The sequence below is a fragment of the Orycteropus afer genome, unplaced genomic scaffold (assembly GCF_000298275.1).
Source record: "Orycteropus afer afer isolate SDZICR_OR568_19922 unplaced genomic scaffold, OryAfe1.0 scaffold00338, whole genome shotgun sequence".
NCBI lineage: Eukaryota > Metazoa > Chordata > Mammalia > Tubulidentata > Orycteropodidae > Orycteropus > Orycteropus afer.
The window spans coordinates 1,851,170-1,862,227 of record NW_006921925.1 but is presented as its reverse complement, the minus strand read 5'-3'; the positions used below and the strand labels follow the sequence as shown (position 1 = coordinate 1,862,227).

Below are 11,058 nucleotides of genomic sequence, written 5' to 3'. Positions count from 1 at the left end.
TAACTGGAAGGTCAGAGGTTCAAACCCACCAGCTGCTCTGCAGAAGGAAGACTGGAGAATCTATTTCTGTAAGGATTTACTGTTAGGAAAGTGTGGAAATACAGTAGTTAAAGTGAAAGGAAGAAAAGTAAAAATAGCCACGACCTCAACAGATCAGAGCAGGCTTTATTAAGAAAAGCCCATGAGGGATGACTCTAGGAGCAACAAGAACAATGCCAGTTGCAGAATAGAACTGCCCCTTGGGGAAGTGTTGCCCATCTTTTATAGAGACCTCTGGTGAAGGGCACGGGGTTTTGCAAAAGTTGCAGTATCCAGGAAGTGGGGTTGTTCCTCTGACAAGGCGGGGGAGGGTGTGGAGTCTGCAGGTGGGTAATTTATCTTTGAGTTTTCACCAGGGGGGAGGGTGTGGGGTCAGTAAATGGAATTCATCTTTGAGGTTTCAGGGTGTCTTAGCCACGTTTAGAGTAACCAGTTCAGTCCTTTATTTACAGCCTTGGAAACCCAATGGGGCTCGCTATGAGTTGGAAATGACTCAATGGCAGTGAGTTTGGTTGTTTTGTTTTGTTTTGTTTAAGGGTATTAAAGGAAGAAGCCCATGCTGCACTGAAGGAATTGGCAAATAACAAGGCTTGAGGAATTGATGGAATACCCATTGAGATGTTTCAACAGACTCAACACTGGAGGTGATCACTATTTATGTCAAGGAATTTGGAAGACAGCTACCTGGCCAACTGATGGAAGGGAGCCACATTTGTGCTCATTCCAAAGAAAGGTGATGCAACAGAATGCAGAAATTACCAACAATATCATTAATACCACATGCAAGTAAAATATTGCTGAAGGTTATTCAAAAACGATTGCTGCAGTATATTAACAAGGAACTGTCAGAAATTCAAGCCTGATTCAGGAGAAGGCATAAAATGAGGGATTTCACTGCTAGATAAGTAGAGACAAGTATTGATTTGGGTGAACAGAAAGGCAATATACCAAAAGTGAGTGATCAACACAATAGCACTAAGGAAAAGGAAGACAGAGAGAGGTGCACAAGAGATACAGACAACAAAGATAAACACTTTTACATATACAATACTGCATTATCAGTGATAACAAACATTAATCTATGGGAAAATAGATGGGTAAACAGGCTAAGAAAAAGAAGAAGAAATTAGATGTCATATGTTGTTGTTGTTGTTATGTGCCGTCGAGTAGGACCTGACTCATAGAGACCCCCCTTGGGTTTCCGAGGCATTATCACTATGCAAGTAGATTGCCCCATCTTCCTTCCAAGGAGTGGCTGATGGCATTGGGCAAATCTGCTGCAAAAGACTCTTTTTTTTTTTTTTCTTAATATTTTTACTTTGAGACATGATGGGAAAATCTTACAGGCACACACGGAACAATTAGACATAATTGTAATTGATAGTGAAGACAATCTAACCAGAAAGCTTTGATTTGTCAGCTAATATAGAAGTTGAAGTTCTGCATGTGACATGCTGCAGGACTGGAAGGAGTAATCAGTACTCTTCTCCTTCTTCCTCACCCTCTCCTTCAACAAAATACACACCAGCTTCATCATAGTCCTTCTCTAGGGCAGGCATGTTCTCATGGGCCTCAGAAAAGTCTCCTTCCTCCATCCCCTCACCCATGTACTAGTGAACAAAGGCATGTACTAGTGAACAAACTTGTGGTCCAGGTGAGCCCAGGCCTCAGCAATGGCTGTGGTGTTGCTCAGCATGCACACAACTCACTGAACATTGGCCAGGTCTCCACCAGGTACCACATTAGGAGGCTGGGAATTAATGCCGACCTTAAAGCCAGTGAGACACCAATCCACAAACTGGATGCTGCGCTTGGTCTTGATGGTAGCAATGGTAGCATTGACATCTTTGGGAACCACATCACCATGGTACAGCAGGCAGTAAGCCATATATTTACCATGGCGAGGGTAAATACATATTTCACCATCTGGTTGGCTGGCTCAAAGCAAGCATTGGTAATCTCTGCTACAGAAAGTTGTTCATGGTAAGAATTCTCAGCAGAGATGACAAGGGTATAAGTGGCCAGAGGGAAGTGGATGTGGGGAGAGGGCAGATTGACATTCAAGGCACCATAAAATCTGAGAGAAGCAGTGATGGAGGACACAATCTGGCTAATAAGGCAATTAAGGTTAGTGTAGGTCGGGAGCTCAATGTCAAGGTTTCTGTGACGGACGTCATAGATAGAACACACAATCTGAGTGCTCCATGGTGGTGTGGGTGGTGAGGATGGAGTTGTAGGGCTCAGCTACAGCTGTGGAAACCTGGAGAGCTGGGTAAATGGAGAACTCCAGCTTGGACTTCTTGCATAATCTGTAGAGAGGCGTTCAATCAGCAAAGAGGTAAACCCAGAACCAGTTCTCCCACTGAAGCTGTGGAAAACCAAGAGGCCCTGAAGACCTGTGCACTTGTCAGCCAGCTTGCAAATTCTGTCCAAGATGAGGTCAATGATCTCCTTGCCAATGGTGTAGTGCCCACAGGCATAGTTATTGGCAACATCTTCCTTTCCTGTGATGAGCTGCTCTGGATGGAAGAGCTGGCAGTAGGTACCAGTGTGAACTTCATCAGTGACTGTGGGTACCAGGTCTACAAACACTGCCCTGGACTCATGTTTGTCAGTACCTGTCTCACTGAAGGTGTTGAAGGAGTCATCTCCTCCCCCAATGGTCTTGTCACTTGACATCTGGCCATCTGGCTAGATGTGTTATGGAGCAAAGATGTCACTTTGAAGATTAAGGTGCACCTGAAACAAGTAATCGTATTTTTAATCACCTCATGTGCATGTGAAAGCTGGACAATGAATAAGGAAGACTGAAGAAGAGGTGATACTTTTGAATTATGGTGTTAGCAATGAATAAAAAATATGTCATGAACTGCTAGAGAACAAACAAATCTGTCATGGAAGAAGTACACCTTAGAAGCAAGAATGGTGAAACTTTGTCTCAAATACTTTGGTCATGTTATCAGGAAGGACCAGTCCCTGGAGAAGGACATCATTCTTGATTAAGTATTGGGTCAGCCAAAAGAAGGAAGAACCTCAATGAGATGGACTGACACAGTGGCTGTAACAACAAGCTCAAACATGGCTCTGATTGTGATGATGGTATATGTCTTGGCTATCTAGTGTTACTTATTGGAAATACGACAAATGGATGGCTTTACCAAACAGATTTATTTTCTGTCAGCTTAGGAAGCTAGAAGTCCAGATTCAGAGTGTCAACTCTAGGGGAAGGTTTTCTTTCTCTGTCACCTCTGGAGGAAGGTCTTTGTCTCCTTTCAACATCAGTGGGCCAGATGTCTGTTGGAGATCTCCATGTGTCTTGACATCAATATTCCTCTAGGTCTAGGATCTTCCCAGTATGGGTCCTAAGGAAGTACTCATTACAAATTCTTCCTTTTTGGTAATAGATCCCTCTCTTTTTACTTCTCTCTTATATTTTGTATGATAAAAGGCTATACAGTCCGAATCCTAGAGAAATTCCCCTTACTGTGTTCAGGGCTGTCACCTGATTAAAGGTGTATCATTCCATCTTAATCCCCTTAAAATTAATTGGCTGATCTCATCAGAAGTACCTGTAATCCTGCCTCATTAATATCATAGAGGTGAGAATTTACAACACATAAGATAATTCCATCTGATCACAAAATAGAAGATAATTACATAATACTAAGAATCACAGCCTAGCCAATTTTACACATTTTCTAGGGGGACACAATTAAATACATGACAGTGCAGGACCAGGCAGTGTTTCATTCTGTTGTCACTATGAGTTAGAGCCAACGTGACAGCACCTAACAACAATTCCATTAAATCTTGATAATTTTCATATTCAAATAGGTTTTTCTTTAATAATATGCTGGAGTTTATTTAAAAATTTTTACTGAATTTTATAACATGGATTTTGGCATTGATGTATATAATATGTTATTTTAATGAATGTTACAGATTTTCTTATGTTTATTATTGCAACAACTTTTCTTGGATTCTAATGTCTTGCTTGAAACTTTTGTTGTATTTTATTCTTGAAACCACAGAGGGCAGTGGAGCTCTATTCATATATAACTGACTCAAATTATGTTCCTGCAAAAACGACAAAGAGGCCACATGTTCTGACCGCCTCTAACCCTACAAGGGGAAGGCAGGATTACCAGCAGTAACCCAAGGCCTATTACTGCCAGGCCAGACATGTTGCCTCCCTCCAGTCCTTTCTCCAACCGTTCCTCCCAGAGCACCCACCACCTCTCTCCTGGGTTCGATAATTCACTGCAGTGGCCACACAGAACTCACGGATTACGGGGTTTATTAGGGAAGCACCAGGCTACAACTCAAGTTCAGGAAGAACACTCAGTCTCTCTCCCAGCCCACCATCCCTCAGCCAACAGTCTCTCACAGTCTCTTTCCCAGCAGTGCTGGTCCCTCGGTGTCTCACTCAGCGATGCATGTCTCTTGCGTCTCTTTTCCAGCAGTGCGTGTCTCTTTCAGGGGCGCGTGTCTCTTTCAGCAGCACGTCTTCCTCCACCAGCAATCAGAGAGAGAGTTCTGCTCTAGGAGGCCTCCTTTTGAGCCTGGAAGGGTGGTCAAACTAGCCAATCACAGCATCAGAACTCTAAGCACGTGAGAGAGAGTGGGAACTTCCCAGAACATTGTATTGTGCCACGCCCAACAGAAATAACCCAGGTGGGCGACTTTAAAATCAGGATCTCCTCCGTAGCTAATAGCAATTCCCACCTTAGAGTTTACAAAGACTTATGGGTAGAAAAGCCACACTAAGTAATTTACTACACCGCAGTTCCACACTCCAAAAAGGAATTTGAATTTGCTTATAATAAAATACTTAGAGTGCATTAGAATTGAGTAAAGCAAAACATTTCATAGAAAGGAGAGGAAAGTACATTTATTCAAAACCTAGATTAGTAGTAATTATACCAATTAAGCATTTAATTCTGGATCTTCTTGTAACTACGGCAAAGAAAGAAACACAGGAATAGATCCATTCTTTAGGAAACAAAAACTTTTGTCCTGTTCTGAAACTCGTAAGTTATTTATTACATAGATCCTTACAGATGAAACAAAACAACATATCTTCAACAAACATTTACTATAACATGAAGAAACTTTCAACTATACATATGATGAAATATATCAATGTGTATATTTACTATACGATGACAAACTAAGGACAATGTGAAAAGAGGACTGGGCCTTTAAACCAGTAAGTCAATTATAACTACTCATATTTTGTGTACAACTTCCCTGATTGGATGCCTAATCTTCAGAGCTCTCCAATAGAGGTTATATTTGATAATGCTCTGTATCTCTAATGTGCAACACGGCAGTGCTACCTAGTACATCTATCTGTTCAGGACTTGAAATGTGGCTTTAGTGTCAGAGCAACCAAATTTTCCATTTTATTTTTTTAACTTAAATTTTCACATGTGGTTAGTGGCTACTGTACTGGTGAGTAAACTGTTGCTCAATTTCCTAGTACACTGTTCTTTTTTTGCAGTTTGCCTTCTGCAAATGGATTATCTAACATCATCTATTGGCAATATTTCCCATATTCCAAACTAACCTCAAAGATTAAAAATTATCACTAATGTTAAAACATTTCATTATTGAATCTGCTGGTAAATATTTCCTAAATGAAAATTAAATCAGTCTAAGCAAATAAGCTCTCAAAATGAACTCTGGTGGCATAGTGCCTAAGGCATTTGACTGCTAACCAGAAGCCTGGTGGTTCAAACCCACTAGCCACTCCTCGGATGGAAGACTGGGCAATCTACTTCCACAGAGATACTGCCTCAGAAACCCATGGAGGGGTTGCTATGAGTCAGAGTTTACTCGACGGCAGTGAGTTTGGTTTTGGTTCTTGGTATGTATAATTGTATGTATGTATTTTACCCGTTTTCCTCTAGGAAAATACCTGTTCTTTCATCACAGCTTCTTTTTGTGTGTATGTCTTAAGAAGAAATGATTTTCATATAAAACAGCTCAGGTTTCAATGTGAACCTTGTCTCACATAGATTATTAATGTCTCATCATTGATATTTGCACCAATTGTTTCAGACATTCTCAAACTAAGAATGGATGACAGTGAAGTACAACCACAACTTCATGCTGGTAATGTTGAACTACCCTATATTTGCTAGTGATTATGTTCATTCTTATCTCCATTTTACAGGCACATCAGTTAAATATTTATCAATAGCCTGTGTGGTACTTTAAACTACCAATGGAATTAATCTTGTATCTTTTATTCATAATGATGAAATTTGACTAGTGTTTAAATTTGTCTCAGTAAGTAATAGTTATTGTAGACATTCATTTTTACTCAGTAATATAAATTTTTAACTCTAAGCAAATATTTTTACTTGTATTTTAACACCTAGTTAATAAAATTTATTCTCCAGAAATGGGAGGATAAAGGAAGGGAGGGAAAATAGATGGATAATTAAGAGACAGGTTTGATATGGGTGAATGTGTTAATTTTAAAATAAAATAAAATTTATTCAGAATAATAATTCAATTTTTCTCAAACTTTATGTTGAAGGAAATTTCAGCAGTCAACTTATAGGGAATCTAACTTGTCTATATCCTTGTATACTTGCTCACAAATTAGTCTAGAAAATCTTCTCTTTTGCTTCCTTTCTCTCTAGCTCTGCATGTCCCTTTGTGTTTCCTTTCCATTTGTTGAAGAACATGAGTCATCTTCAGGCATGGCAATGTGAACACTTCATTCTTATACTACATCCAGGATCCCTAAGTGGAAAAAAGTGCTTAAGCACTCTACTACTAGCTACAACATTGGTAATTTGAACCTACCCAGAAGTGCCTTGAAAGATAGGCCTAGCAGTCAGCTTTCATAAAGTCACAGCCTTGTAAAGCCTATGGAGCAGTTCTACTCTATCCACATGGGGTCTCTATGAGTTGGAATCAACTTGATACTATGACAACAACAGCAATACTGCATCTACCAGTTTAATAAATAATTTGGTTGGGCTTTATCTCCAATTCCTGGGAGGAAACTTCTAAACTTTGAATTTCCTAAGTGATAGAGATGTGTTTGTTTTCTCATGAAGTGGTTCATAGTAGGCTCCTCGATAGTTTATTCTAATGAGGTATCTCACAATGGGGGCTATCCATGCTAGAAAGACAAACCAGGTGATTGAAACTTTGTGCTACATGATGTCAGCCTGACTTCCATGGAGGATGATTCAGTCATTCATGCTTACATAATGAAACCTCAATAAAACCTCTGGACGCCAAAGCCCAAGTGAGCTTTCCTGGTTGAAAGTGTTCTCTATATTACCACACATTGATGTGCTGTGTAGGTGACCCATGTGTGGGTCTCAGACCTTGTGTTAGGCTGGGCTCTCTAGAGAAGCAACACTATTAAATCTTATATATACATATAGAGAAAGAGAAATTTATCTTAGGAAAATGGCTCACACTGATAGAAGCTAGCAAGTCCCAAATTCTTGAATCAAACATCAAGCTGGAGGCTTTTCCCGACTCACGCAGCTGCAGGGGCTGACAAGCTCAAGGTTGGCAGGCAGTACCAGCTGTTGACTCCAATGAGTGATGAATCCAAGATCTCCAGGCTGAATGGTGGATTGTTTGCTCACAGACATTTGTAAGCAGCACAACAGGATCCCAATCCACAGAAGAGTGTCTCTTTTCCCAGGATGTTCATGAATATACTGGAAGCAGGCCACACCCCTACACTCTCTTTCAGTGGATTGGCTGCTCAAAACATATACATCTGATCCCATCATGGGAACAACCCACATCACAATTGCTTAAACTACACAGAATCGTGGTCTAGCCAAGTTGACACACAACTCCAACTATCACAGACCTAATCATATGTATCTTTCTCTTTGGCTGGTTCTGGCTGATGTTCCACTATTTCAGGAGGTAGCATATGATCAAGAGCCATTGGTACTGAAGGAAGAAGTCCAAGCTGCACTGAAAGAACTAGCAAAAAAAAAACCAAGGCTTCAGGAATTGACAGAATACCCATTGAGATGTTTCAACAAAGGGATGCAGCACTGGAGGTTCATACTTGTTTATGCCAAGAAATTTGGGATACAACTACCTGGCCTACCAACTGGAAGAAATTGATATTTGTGGCCATTCCAAAGAATGGTGACCCAAAAGAATGTGAAAATTATTGACCATATCATTAATATCACATGCAAGTAAAATTTTGCTAAAGATAATTAAAAAATGGTTGCAGGAGTATATTGACAGGGATCTTCCAGAAATTCAAGCTGGATTCAGAAGAGGAAATGGAATGAAGGATATCATTGCTGATGGCAGATGGATCTTGGCTGAAAGCAAAGAAAACCACAAAGATATTTACCTGTGTTTTATTGACTATGCAAAGGCATTTGACAGTGTGGATCATAACAAATTTTAGATAACATTGAGAAGAATGGGAATTCCAGAACACTTCATTGTGCTCATGAAGAACCTGTACATAGACCGAGAATCTGTCATTAGAACAGAACAAGGGGCGCTGCATGGTTAAAAGTCAGGAAGGATGTACATCAGGGTTGGATCCTTTCACCATATTTATTCAATCTGTATGCTGAGGAACTAATCTGAGAATCTTGATCTGAAGAAGGACATGGCATTAGGATTGGAGGAAAACTCATTAACAACCTGCAATATACAGATGACAGAACCTTGCTGGCTGAAAGTGAAGATGACTTGAAGCACTTACTGATGAAGATCAAAGACTTCAGTATGGATTACACCTCAACATAAACAAAAGTCCTCACAACTGGGTGAGTTCACAACATCATGATAAATGGAGAAAAGATTGAAGTTGTTAGGGATTTAATTTTATTTGGATCCACTATCAATGCCCATGGAAGCAGCAGTCAAGAAATCATTCAATGGATTTCACTGGGAAAATCTGCTACAAAAGACCTCTTTAAAGTCGTATTTAGCAAAAATGTTACTTTGAAGACTAAGGTGTGCCTAACCCAAGCTATGGTATTTTCAGTCACCTCATATGCATATGAAAGCTGGACAATGAATAAGGAAAACCAAAGAAGAGTTGATGCCTTTGAATTATGGTGTTGGCAAAGAATACTGAAAGTACCATGGACTGCCAGAAGAACTAACAAATCTGTCCTGGAAGAAGAGCAGCCCAAATGCACCTTTGAAGTGAGAATGGCCAGATTTTGTCTCACTTGCTTTGGTCATGTTGTCAGAGGGACCAATCACTGGAGAAAGATATCATGCTTGGTAATGTACAGGGTCAGCAAAAAAGAGGAAGGCCCACAACCAGATGGACTGACATAGTGGCTGCAAAGATGAGCTCATGTATATCAAGGAATATGAGGATGGCACAGAACTGGCAATTTTTTCTTCTGTTGTGCATATGGTTGTTATGAGTTGGAGCCAACTCGGCGGCACCTGACAACAACAACAACATAATTTTAAGTATAGTTATTTTCTGAAGTCTGCGAAGCATTCTAGAAGATTATTGCATTATCTGAGGAAGTAATGGGTACATCAAATTTGTAGTTATCTGGTCATGAGGAGGGTAGCTTGGTGGAGGAGTGTAAACTTAATCTCTGAACTTTCTTCTAACTCTGGATAGTGGTGTCCAACTTTATTGCAATTGGTTAATTGGCATCCTCCAAAGGTGACCAATAGGATTTTAAAATATTACTATGGATTCATGAAGTGTTTTAATCAATTGTAGTAGTTATTCTTACTAATGCTTAAATTCACATCTTCAGCAACTATCGTGATTTTGTTAATATTTTTATTTTTTATTATAACATAAATATAGCAACAGAATATCTGTAAATATATTTCTTTGGAAAGGTGTATTTATGTTGGAATGATTGAACCCTGGTTCTTTGATGGTGATTGGTGGGCGAGAAGAAGATAAAAGTGAACTTTGACCTCCACTGTTTTATGATGTTTTTCAAAGGTGATGGTCTCTACCTGATGTTACATTAAAACTGAAAAGGCAGCCAGTTCAGCATTGAACCCTCTCAACTGATTGAAGGCAATCTCTGTGCACCCTTAAGAGGGTGTGAAAACGTAAGCCAATTTCCCATCATGTTTCAGTCCCCCCAAAAGCCACTAAATAAACATTGAACCTATTGTAAATTTGCATGTGCTCTGCAAATTAAGCTTCTTATGTACAAATTTGAAGTTGTAACTTTTTGGATACTTGTTTTTCACTGTGTGGATATGAGCTGAAGGGAGTGGCAACAGACAGGAGGGATCAAGAATCTTTTCTGAAAGTGTAACAGATGTCACTGATTGTGTAGAAATGCTTAAATGGTAGTCTAATTTGCTGTGTAAACTTTCACTGAAAACAATAAAATATGTTAAGTGAAAGCAAAAACAAAAATGAATAGTCTCAAAAACATCTTCAAACCAAATTGAGTATGCAGACTACCATGCCCAACTATAAACAACACAGGTGATTATCTACCCCACTGAGGTAATTTTAACCAGGACAATGTTAGGAGAATATAATGTCTTATATCCACTTTGCTTTTACAGGGAGTTCTGATTTGAGTAATGACACCAGGATGACCTTACCAGATTGAGCTAGCTACAAAATAATGTAGGAAATTAAACAAGCTGACCTGTGAGTGGATTGTTCAATATTTTTCATTTGAATATTAGAAAATAAATATCTGTCCCCTGGCCTTACTGACTTTAATGTTTGCATGGTTAATATTGGACCGTTTATTCCTAACAATAATTACAAAACATTGAGCTGTTGTCTGATGTCATTCCATATAACAGATTGTAAAGCCATATTATCAGCCTTGAGGAGGAGAGAGTTTATTTATTTGATATTTTCTGAATATGTGCCCTGTGTCAGAAACTTAAAGTGTTGGGGAAGAAGATAAGGTACTTGCCCTCGGGAAGCTTCCTGATTTAGGGGAGGTGACATCTTTCTAATAATGCAGTAAGCAGTGCTTAGGTAGAGGTTTATACCAAGCATTCGAGAATAAAAAAGAGGGAACCTGAGAGAAA

At 39.5% G+C, this 11,058-nt stretch overlaps 1 pseudogene; it reads right to left on the bottom strand.

Annotated features, from left to right (window-relative positions):
• Nucleotides 1-1,514: 1,514 nt before the first annotated feature.
• Nucleotides 1,515-2,718, bottom strand: LOC103206929 (annotated as a pseudogene).
• Between the last annotated feature and the right edge of the window lie 8,340 nt (nt 2,719-11,058).